Raw genomic sequence first — 12047 nt, 5'->3', positions numbered from 1 at the left:
GATTTTTTTTTAAATTTTCAAAAAAAAAAAAAAAAACAAACAAAAAAAAATATATGTTGTTGCATATGCAATTGCACATGATCACATATGCAATTCAATAAAGTTGGTTGTCACAAATAAAAAAATTCTTATTTATTGCAATGTGATTGAACCACATTATCACAGACTACATTTAATGTAGCAATGTTGCCAATGTCGACGATGAAGAATTCAAAGAGCTTCATAGATTTGGAGTAGTTATCCTAAGGAAGACAGTGATCAACCTCATCATGTCTTTCCCTGAGTTAAATTTCAAGAAATCGATTCGGAGTAGATATTTTCTTTTAAGAATTGATTGGCCGTTTTATTTATAGTTTCACTATAGTTGATGGAACCATTGAAATCCTTCCATACTTTTAGAAGCTCTCGAAAATCTTAGATATTCATAATCTTGTTATTCCTTTTCTTTTGTAATTCAATATAGCAGTGTCGTTCACCTTTTTGTACTTCCCAAGGTTCTATCTCAGCTTTTCAAAGACTGTTGCTAGTTAACAAATAATTTATTTATTACACATGCATGCAATTCCCTTTTTATCTGATGCTCAATAATTTATCTGAAAACCAACAGTAATTTAATAAAAAGATTGGACTTTTGGAAAGGGGGAAAAAAAAAGAAAAAAAAAATCTTCATTGTCTTCGAGTCAACCAGCACACATTCATTCATTCTAGACTAAATTCAAATGAAGGAGAAAAAATAGTATTAAATAAAATATAGTTAATGCAGAGATCAGTCTTGTATTTGCTTTTTTAAATAGAAATATGATTGCTAGGAGTAGGAAAGAGAATTTGGTTTTAAAGATGTATTTGGGAGGCAGACGGTCATGTCAACAAACTTACGACGGGTGACTGGATTGGAGCTAGTCATCTCCGATGCAATGCCTCTGTTGTATCTGAGCCCTTGTCAGCCCTCTCTGTATTTATGTTTCTCTTTCTTTAAAATAAAATCATCACTGATGTTTGGGAGAATGTCCTTTCATCTACTATTGGAATGCAGGTTGTATAGGCACCTCCTCATTGTAACTTTCTCTGTTTGAGTTCCCACCTCCTCATTGTAAGTACTAACAAATTTCTAGATGTAGCAAGTCTTATAGTTCCCCTGAAAACCAAACTTTTGCAGGTTCATCTTTTAGATGATTTTAAAGAAGTGCCATCTCTACCTTGAATTTGTTCACTATTTGTCAACTTTGGGCTGCACTGAGTTTGTTTTCTTCCAAGTTCTTCCAGGCAGTCTCATCTGTCATTATGCATTTTCTAGTGAAAATTTTATGTAATTGTGTTAAAATGCAAACCTTTCTACAATTACGGCCATGCTTTGAGAATCTCACCTAAATCTCTCTTTTCTCTATTGAATTTCTAACTTGTTTGTAGGTCCTTATGGTTCATGAAGACATATCCCATGTATAGCTTGAATTGATTCCCATGATTCAGGAAATACTTACTCAATGGATTATTCTCCACTTGGTGGGAACAACACCATCTGAGTCACCACTTATGGAGGATTTTAGCTCTCACCTTTCGTCATTGCGCATTGGTAACTGCATGTTATGCTTCTTGTACAGCTGGAGCATTTTTTTCTGAGTTCTCAGTTTCCTCATTGCTCCATAACTTAAATCACCTAATAGACAATTTGAAATTACTAGAGCCTGTTGGCTGAGACAATTTCTATGCAAGTACCTATTAGCCTTGTTATTTTTTTAGGTTCTTTTTTCAGGTTTGCTTGTTGCATTAATAAAATTTTGATTTGTGGTGTAAATGGACTTTCTTGGATGCTGGGTTCTGCTTTATCAGTTATTTGCTTGAGGAGGAAGATCTCTTTTTCCTTATGAGGTACGATAAGAAACTTCTTTTGCCTTTATACAAAGCATAAAATGTATCCTTCTTGTTGCTGAAGCGGGGGTCAAATTGGGTTGGGTCTGGAACCTTTATTGCAGTACATATGGATAAAACTAGACAAAACTCGGGTTCAACTTCCGAATTTGAAGTGTTGTGGCATATTTCTGCATATGGTATTGTTCAAAAGTTAAGAGAACTTTTAATCATCACATGTGGCATATTTTTGCATATGGTCTTGTCAGATTTCTTAACTCAGCTCCTTGTTGACTGTCGCAAATTTCTGTTACTACTAAGAATACCATACTCAGAAAGTTGTGTTGGTGGTTTTTTTTTTTTTTTTTTTCTGGTTGTATTTATTAAATAGTTATGAGATGAGTTGCACTAGTAGGAGCCTCACCTACTTTGAATTGGGTGTGTATGGATGCTATCGAATTTGGTTGCAATTAAAAGTATACTAAAGTGGAAATAAGCAAAAGTACCTGGCAATCATATTCAAGGACTTGGCTTCCAGTTGCAACTATGCCACTTTCAAGTCAGATTGGAAAGGAATATGGTTCCAGTTTGAGGCTTACTTCTTCATTACAATCATTAGGGAACACCATTAGCTTAATTGTACATAGAAACAAGGGGATTTTTTTTTTCCTTCTTAAATCTTATTTTCATAAATGTTGTACTTCAATTTTTAAAGACAGTTGGAAACATATTCTCATGTGTCTCTAGTGTTTGTGGTTGATAGAAATTAAATGTAAAGTTGATTTTTATTTTTCATTATTTGTTTTCCTTTAAGATTTACGTGTCCTTGGAGGGTGTGGAGCAAGAGAAGGTGGAAACTGTTTTCAAGCCTGTCTGTTGATATTAAATTCCATGACGTTCAAGGGAAGAATTACCGTTGTGCCATACTGAAGTTGAACAAGAAGATTGTGCCAGAGCAATGTAAGGTGGTTGTTAAGCCCAACCGAGTCCTTGTCACACTGTCTAAAACTTCAAAAGGGAATTGGCTTGATTTGCACTTCAAAAAAGATAAGGTAAATGCCAATTTTTCATTTCCTCTGTCTTTGGATGATGAAAGAACATATGCATGGCATGGTAAAAAAAGGCATTGTTATTATTATATGGCAATCCACATTACTGCTATCCAAGGAGTCAGCCTGTCTTTGGATGGTGAAAACCGAAATTGATATTGTTTTGTGAATTATAGTTGAATGTATATGTCCACATGGGTACTTGGGTACCTTGGAGATTATCATCTTTGGACAGCTCTATACATTCCAACTTGTGTGGTTTTGTCTTGGAAATGGTTATAAGGTTTGTTTTATTATTTTGCAGTTGAAGCCAAATATGGATAAATAAAAGGATCCAATGGCTGGAATTATGGATTTGATGAAGGTAAGTCCTATATCCATTCTTTTCTTGGGAAATGTCGAATGCCTCGGCCTGAACTAGTAGTTTTCGTTTGAGCCAACATTCTGTGCATATGAGTCCTAGCTTTTGTTGTGCCCCATTGTTGATTGGGTAAATGCTGTGGAAACCACCTCAGGGAGAAGATCCTCGCCATTTATAATTGCTTTCCTACAAATGGATGATTAAAAACCGAAAAGCAGTTATGCTAGCATGAAATGAACTGTCTGGATCACTGAAAAGCAGGCCTCAAGTGTCCAGCATGCTGACACAATTGAAAATTGCCCTTTTTTTTCTATAGGCCGAGCATCATACATTACCTCCTTTTGTCAACCACCATGGATATCAAGGGGTTGCACATTCTGGATTAAGCTGAGAAAATGACATGTTGCAGAACATGTATGAGGACAGAGATGATGACATGAAGTGGACGATTGCAAAAGCATGGACAGATGCAAGATCTGGGAAAACAGCTAACCCATTGCAGGGATACTGGTGAAATTCCCTCAGCTTGATGATCAAATGGTAGAAATAGGAGTTTTACGAGTAATGCATCTAGGAGTTTGATTATACTGAATGAGTGGTACACTTGAGAAAGTTACTCAGGGTGTCCTCAGATGTTGTTGCTGAAATTTAGCTACCAGATGAATTGCTTTCATTTAAGAAAAAACACCCCTTTGAGCGACTAACTCAGATGTTGCTGCTGAAATTTAGCTACTAGATGAATTACTTTCATTTGAGAAAAAACTCCCATTTGAGCGACTAACTCATGAGTGGGCTACATTTAATAAAATAAAATAAAATAAAAAGCTATTCACAAGGTAGTGCATCTGCTGTAGTCCAAAATCCACGTTGGTTAATTCTCTTCAACTATCAAATATTTATTTATTTATTGTACACATTTGGCCTTGCTGATGATAGTATCAGCCTGATTTGTAGGTAATGACACAGTGGTCCCCACCTGATGAGTGGCATGGATCTTGTTTGGATGTGTTGCGTTTCCATCTCTAATTAGGGTAGCCTCTGCATTGCTTGTCAACCAAATAATCCCGATGCCCCTACTTAGGTGAGCCTTTGATATTGTGGACCCATTAGTGTGGAACGGTCAGCTTTCCTCAGTGGGAGCAAGTGGTCGTAGAATCACTCGAACTTGTATCTATTAAAATCATAAAACGAAATTCGATATGTTTAAGAGCCTGTTTGCACACAACTGGTGTTGAACTGCAGATCAGTTGAATAGGATTAGAATTAGCTCCATCCATTCATTTCAAGTGGGGAGATGAAAGAAAATTGGTAGGAGAACTGCTGGATTCTGCCAGCTTCCAGCTTCCATCCCTGAAAGTATTTGAGATGTGTGCACCGTCTCATATTTGAATCCCCTTTCCTGTGACAAATCTGAAAAACTTGGATTTTTTTATTTTTATTTTTTATTTTTAATCCCATATTCTGTCATTCCTAACACACCTTCGGAATTTTAAATTTGGAAAAAATGAGGAGGTATGGCCAGAATTACCCCCTCAGTTCATGGAGATTGCCAGAGTGGATTAAAGGTAAAATATGTCTTTTCTTTTGGTGTTAAACCAAAAAATGGTAACACCTATTTGAGATTGGACTATTGGCAGCAACAAAAGCCTGCTAAACAATGCAAGAAAAATAAGGAAAGAAACTAACTATTAATAAAAGCCCACTTAACTTCCACTAACGAGCTCAACAATTTATATCCATCCCAAGAAAATACAAGCAGGACTACATCTCCAACTCATCTACGAAAAGCTAAAAACCAATCACCACCATTAAGGGCCTGCAGTTCTATAAATAACAACTCATTTATTCCTGCAACAACCTGCTACAGCCTACAGCCGGGCAAAGGTGAAATTCCCTCAGTTTTCTTTTTCTTTTCTTCTTTTTTATTTTTTTTGATGTATTCTATTTGTATCACTTGTATTCTTACATAATCGTTTGCGATGTGTATTTTCAGGTAGCAGAGTAAGATATGTGGGTCCACTAAATTCGCTTAACAATTGGATGAATGTAGTAAGTAGTAACTATGAGTTGGTTTGGTCATGTTGCTCCATGGATGGTGCTCTTTGACGCAACGTTTAGGTCTCAGGTGTGATCCCAATTTACCTACCCACAGAAAAAGGGGGAAGAAACTACTATTTGGTGGAATATACAATATATTGGAGTTTTCTCCTATGCTTTATTGGCATGGAGGGAGGGGCTGGACCTGGCTAGACTTCGTGATATTAAGAAATAATTTGAGTATTAAAAAATTATGAGTCTTAATGCTTTCTAAATGTCCAATTAAGTCTTAAAAATTGATATAACAGAAAATATTAATCCAAACATGAAAACATGACACAGCAGTTTCATGTTTTTATGTTTTATTTGGAGAATTCATCACTGTTTCTATGTGCAACATTGTACTTTTCTGTCTGAGTTACAGTTCATTTACAGCAACATGGAGCACCTATGAAGTCTCCTGGTTCTCGGCTTCAACTTCGAGATGGTATGTTGTAAGGTCATAGGATCCAGCTGCCTATTCTGTTTTCTAAGATGTTTATGTTTTGCTTATAATTTCAATTAATGCTTCTGTTGATGATTGAAGCATCGTGATGCTTTTATGTGATTAGATTCCTATAGTTCACTAATTTTTCATGTTCAACTTGAATATAAAGAAATTGTTGCTTATTTTATATTTGCACTCAACGACACATACATAGGAGGTGTTATTGAACATGGATGCTTTACTCTAGGAAAGCATTGATTGGTTGTCCCAACGACATATCCAGAATCCTCTGTCTCCTTCAGGTCTGCTCTTAAAAAAGAAAAAGCAAACAAAAAAAAAGATGGTGGTGTTGTCTCAACCAGCATTAGATCAGATTAGTTTTGTAGAAAACCAGAATGCCTCAGGTCAAGGATGGATGTAGTTTGTGTTTGTTTCGAAAAATGAGAATGTGAATATAATGAAATATATTGTAACAGGTGTATAATAGGAAAGTGTCAGAGAAAAAAAAAAGAAAAAAAAAAGAGACGTTTACCTACGCAAGTTTTCGCAGGTAAAAGTTTCATCACCATTTTTTTACCTACGAATCATTTCGTAGGTAAAAAGTCTTATTAGCTACGAAAACTGTCATAGGTAAAAGTCGTAGCACAATTTTGCTATTAGGCCAAGTGAGGCATACCGATTGATGTGTATTTTCTAGCTTAAAAATGGGTCATCTAGACCTTGGATCTTGGTGGAGAAGGGATCTCCACCATTGATCTTTGATTTGGTGGGCCCACATGTAATGGGACCCACTTGATGTATGATTGGATACTTGAAACGGAGGGCCCATAGTGCTGGGGTCCCTCCGTCACACGTGTCCCTCTATCTTTCTCTCTCTCCCTCTCTTTTTAATTATTATTATTATTTTTTGTGTGATGAGGTGACTGTATGGCCCACTTGGATGGACCCCACTTTGAAGTCTGTAATTGGTCCAAGCCATTTGTAGATGGGGCCCACTTTATAAGCGTTGTATCTACACCATCCACCATGTGGTGGCCCACCTAAGCAGGTCTCACCTTGAATATATTTGTTATGCCCAAGAACAGTCCAGCGACTGGATGTGAGCCAAAATAAACAAAAAAAAAAAAGAGGCATGTATGTTGGCTTGGTTTAAAGTATTTGGCTGGACCACTCGTATAGGCCCCACATGGATGTATGGATTCAATCCACGCCATCCATCCCTTTCCTCATACTATTTTAGGCATTGAGCCGCAAAATGGGGCTGATCCAACTTTCTGGCGGGCCATACTTAAGAAAAACAGTGATTTTCACCATTTAAATGCACCTACATTTTTCTACATGCCGAAAGATGCCCAATATTAGGTTTGATGGATTTGTTATGGTCTGTAAAGACTGATGGCTGGAGTGGATCTTCCTGATGTGGGCCCCACGTATGAAAAACCCCTGAAAAATGGGTTTTCAAAAAAAAAAATTTTAGGCAGCGCCTGCTGCTGCGTGTAGCGGGCGGACGATAGGGACCCACGGTCCCAGCCGTGGGCCCCACCCTGATGTATATTATGTATCCACCCTGTTCATTTGGTGGGACCCTCCCTGAAGTGGGCCCCCTCCAAATATCAGTCCGATCTGATGCTTAGGTGGCCCACATCATTGGAAACAGTGGTGTTTGAACGGGTGCCATTGAAACCATTTTTGTGGTCACAGAAGTTTTGGAACATTATGAAATTTGTTTTTCCTATTCATTTGAGTCCATGTGACCTTATTAATGGATTGGATGGAAAGTAAACATTATGGTGGGCCCCACATGGGACCCACACTGATGTATGTGTTTTTTTATTCAGCCGTGGACGGTGGGAACCACCATGGTATATGTACTTTGTCTGCACCATCCACAGCACTGGACGGTGGGACCCACCCAATTATGTATGCGTTGTATTCACGCTGTCCACTGTTTGGACGGTGGGGTCCATCATAATGCATGTGTTGCATCCAAACCGTCCCACTACTTTGAAAGCTCATTTATGGCATGAGATCCATAAGTTCAAGTGGACCCCACCATTTAAATAGTGGGGATAGTGACATTCACCGTTCAAAAACTTCTTAAGGGCCATGGCAGTTCCGATCAAGATGATGTGTTGCCTTCATCTACCTCCATGTTAACTTATAAATAGGTTGGATCCCAAAAATACATAACGATAGGCCCCTGTAGGATTTTTAACAGTGGAAATCATTGTCACCATTGATATTTGGAGTGCGGTCCAGTTGATCTTTTGATATGATTCATTTGTATATATTATATATACATTTTGATTTATTTGTGGCCGTCCATTAAGGCCCACCTTGGTATATATGTATGAGGCCCATGTGATATGGCCCACCTTGGTATATGTATGAGGCCCATGTGATTAGGCCTATTTTGATTTATTTATGGCCGTCCATTGAGGCCCACCTTGGTATATGTATGAGGCCCATGTGATTAGGCCCATTTTGATTTATTTGTGGCCATCCATTGAGGCCCACCTTGGTATATATGTATGAGGCCCATGTGATATGGCCCACCCTAATATATTTGTGGCACATTGTTGAGGCCCGCCTTGATATTTATAAGGCCCATTTGAGGAGGCCCATCTTGATGTAGTCATGTCCATCCATTAAGGCCCACCTTGATATACATGAGGCCCATGTTACGAGGCCGATTGTGATGTATTTGGGGCCTATGGGTTAAGGCCCATTATGATGTATTCAAAGCCCGTTATTGAGGCCCACCTTGATGTGTATAAGGCCATTGTTGAGGCCCACCTTGATATGAATGTAAGGCTCATGTTATGAGGCCTATTGTGAGGTATTAGGGCCCGTGGGTTAAGGCCCATTTGATGTATTTGAGGCCCATGGGTCGAAGCCCAATGGGATGTATACAAGGTCTATTGCATTGTGTGATTCTACCATGGGTTATGTAATGACATTTATGGTGGGTCATGCCTTGGGAGCAATGTTGGCTTGATGTCCACATTGTAAGAATAATGTTGGTTAAATGTCCGCATTATAACTCTCCCTAAAGCCCATTAATAGGCCCATACTTGTTACGTGTAGGCCATCTAGGCCCATCTTCGGTGCAAGGATAGTTCACCATTCTATAAAATGCTTAATATAATTCCATGATTCATGCCCATACGCATCATATGTATGCCTGATATGACGAATGTTTGATCATAGCATACACCATTGGGCAGAATATTTACAGGACTCCTTATGAGACGGAGTGCCCACATTATTGGGCCATACACGTAGGATTGCTGCATGACTGAATAGTGTGACTCATGCATCTCGCATATATGTGACTTGATCATTGTACGCCCTAGCGACATCAGGGTCGTGGCCTCTACAGACACATCGTGGATGGCCAGATGGGACGTCGAAAATATTTGGTTCTAACACTATGGGCACTTAGGATGTCCTTGGGTGAAAATCTCAGAACCTCCGAGGCCAGGAGTAGCCCAACGTCTAGACCGAGTGGAACATGAGCGCCCGAGTGCCGAATATCAGTAGGCCGCATCTCCCACTGTGTCGTGGTCAGTTGGGAGGGGGTGTGGCCTTATTCGCTCGAGTGAGGGGGCTATAAGTTAGGCTGAGTATGACTAGCTCATAAGTGGGTCCGCTATCAACGAGCTAGGTAGGTATTGGCAGACTACTGGTCAGGCGGATAATGAGGTATATTCCACTTACTGTGCTGTGCAGCTGAGAAGGAGGTAGTCGGTGTCGAGTGTAATAGACCTCGGTGATTTTTCCAGAGAGTAATCATACTGATATGAGGACTTGTTGAGCAGGAATTGCATATCCATTCATTCATTTATTCACTATCCACTCGGGCTGGTGGTGTGTAACTAATTGTTACGTGTACCATCGCATAGCTAGGATTTCGGTTGGGCGTGCGACTAACCTGAGATCAGGACTGTCGGGCCCATATCCTAGACCGTATCATTTCGTAGGCTCTCGTGGTCCTCTCGGTCGAATTCCAGCGACATGCGACGCGTAGATAACATTTGCGCGCGTCCTTGAGTGTCATCCTATAATTCTGACTCGGCTTGACCTAAGACTTTTGTCATTGCGACCGCGTCGTCGCTACGATTCCAACGTCGTGTCTCGTGTGCCAATCTGACGGGTAAATCAAAAGATGTACCATTTACAATATTTGAGCCCTTGATGATGTGGGGTCCACTTTGAGGGGGGTGCACACATTTCCCTAGGTGGACCCACCCTAGGAGCACCATTTCCCATGAGAGTTTTAGTCAACTCTCTCTTACAAGTCATTACGAGGTTCTCTTCCCAATGCTCTTACAATCCATTATTACCCTCTTACAACCCATCCTTTCGCTCTCTCATCTCTCTACTCTCTCTCTTCTTCTTCATTTTTCTCCCTTAGCAAGGGAGGAGCTAAAAATGTCCATGAGAGCTCTCTATTTCCAACCCTTTACAAGCTCTCCACCCCCAAATCCAACCCTCCAAAATCAATCCCAACCATTGAATCTTGTTCCCTTGGAGCTTTAGATCACATTGGTAGAAGAAGTCCAAGCTCTAAGTGCTTCTCTCTCTCTCTCTCTCTCTCTCTCTCTCTCTCTCTCTTTCATTTTTTTGTGTGATGTGTGGCCCACTCGGATGGACCCCACCTTGATGTATGCCTTATCCAAACTGTCCAAATCATATGGACCATACCCCTTTGGTGATAGGACCACAAATATTAAATTGATCCAAGTCAAGTGGGCCACGTCCACGTGGGACCCACCAGCCGTGGTCCCCATACGTGGGACCCATTTTGATGAAATGTATCGTCCAGCGTCCCTGGACGCTGGACGTGGCCTGAAGCGTGAATAGGTAGTGGGTTCTACTCACTGCAACAAAAAAAAATAAAATCATTCCTTTAGTCTTTTTGGGTGGGCTACTCATGCAAGCCCCATCTTGATATATAAGTTTAATCAACGCCGTCCAATCCATTCCCAAGCTCATTTTAGGCATTGAGCCGAAAAATGAAGTCAATCCGACTATCTGGCGGGCCATAGCTTAGAAAACAGTGGCACTACAAGAAATTTCACTTTTACCTACAAAAAATTTCATAGGTAAATGATATTATTTCGTAGGCAAAAATTTTTACCTACAAAATATTTTGTCAATAATTTCATTGGTAAAAGACCGTGGCTAAAAGTATTTACCGATGAAAAATGTCATCGTTGGCAATGGTAAGACTTTTACCTACGAAATTAAAAACGTTGGCAATGGTAAGACTTTTACCAACGAAATTAAAAATGTTGATAAGACTTTTACCTACGAAAAATTTCGTACGTAAATGATATTATTTCATAGGCAAAGCGTTTTACCTACGAAATATTTCAACAATAATTTCGTTGGTAAATCACCGTGGCTATTCGTTGACAATGGTAAGACTTTTACCTATGAAATTAAAAACATTGACCTACGAACTTTTTCGTAGCTAACAACTGTGTTAAGACATTTAGCTAAGAAGAAGAGACTTTTACCTACGAAATGTTTCGTAGGTGAAAACTGTGCTAAGACTTTTACCTACGAAAGTTTTCGTAGCTAATGAAACTTTTACCTGCGACAATTTGTGTAGGTAAAAGTCTCTTTTTTTTTTTTTTTTCCGAACCTTTCCTATTATACACCTGTTACAATATATTTCATTATATTCACATTCCCATTTTTCGAAATAAACACAAACTACATCCATCCTTGACCTGAGGCATTCTGGTTTTTTACAAAACTAATCTGATCTAATGCTGGTTGAGACAACACCACCATCTTTTTTTTTTTGCTTTTTCTTTTTCAAGAGCAGAGTTGAAGAAAACAGAGAGAAACAGAGGATTCTGGATATGCCGTTGGGACAACCTATCAATGCTTTCCTAGAGTAAAGCATCCATGTTCAATAACACCTCCTATGTATGTGTCGTTGAGTGCAAATATAAAATAAGCAACAATTTCTTTATATTCAAGTTGAACATGAAAAGTTAGTGAACTATAGGAATCTAATCACATAAAAGCATCACGATGCTCCAATCATCAACAGAAGCATTAATTGAAATTATAAGCAAAACATAAACATCTTAGAAAACACAATAGGTAGTTGGATCCTATGACCTTACAACATACCATCTCGAAGTTGAAGCCGAGAACTAGGAGACTTCATAGGTGATCCATGTTGCTGCAAATGAACTGTAACTCAGACAGAAAAGTAAAATGTTGCACATAGCAACAGTGATGAATT

The 12047-nt window shown here is 39.1% G+C and overlaps 1 pseudogene; it reads left to right on the top strand.

Annotated features, from left to right (window-relative positions):
* Positions 1–860: 860 nt before the first annotated feature.
* LOC131234539 (uncharacterized) lies at positions 861–5409 on the top strand (annotated as a pseudogene).
* Positions 5410–12047: the final 6638 nt, after the last annotated feature.

The sequence above is a fragment of the Magnolia sinica genome, chromosome 19 (genome assembly GCF_029962835.1).
Source record: "Magnolia sinica isolate HGM2019 chromosome 19, MsV1, whole genome shotgun sequence".
Classification (NCBI taxonomy): Eukaryota; Viridiplantae; Streptophyta; class Magnoliopsida; order Magnoliales; family Magnoliaceae; genus Magnolia; species Magnolia sinica.
The sequence above is the reverse complement of the archived record's forward strand: the minus strand, read 5'-3'. Positions and strand labels throughout refer to the sequence as shown.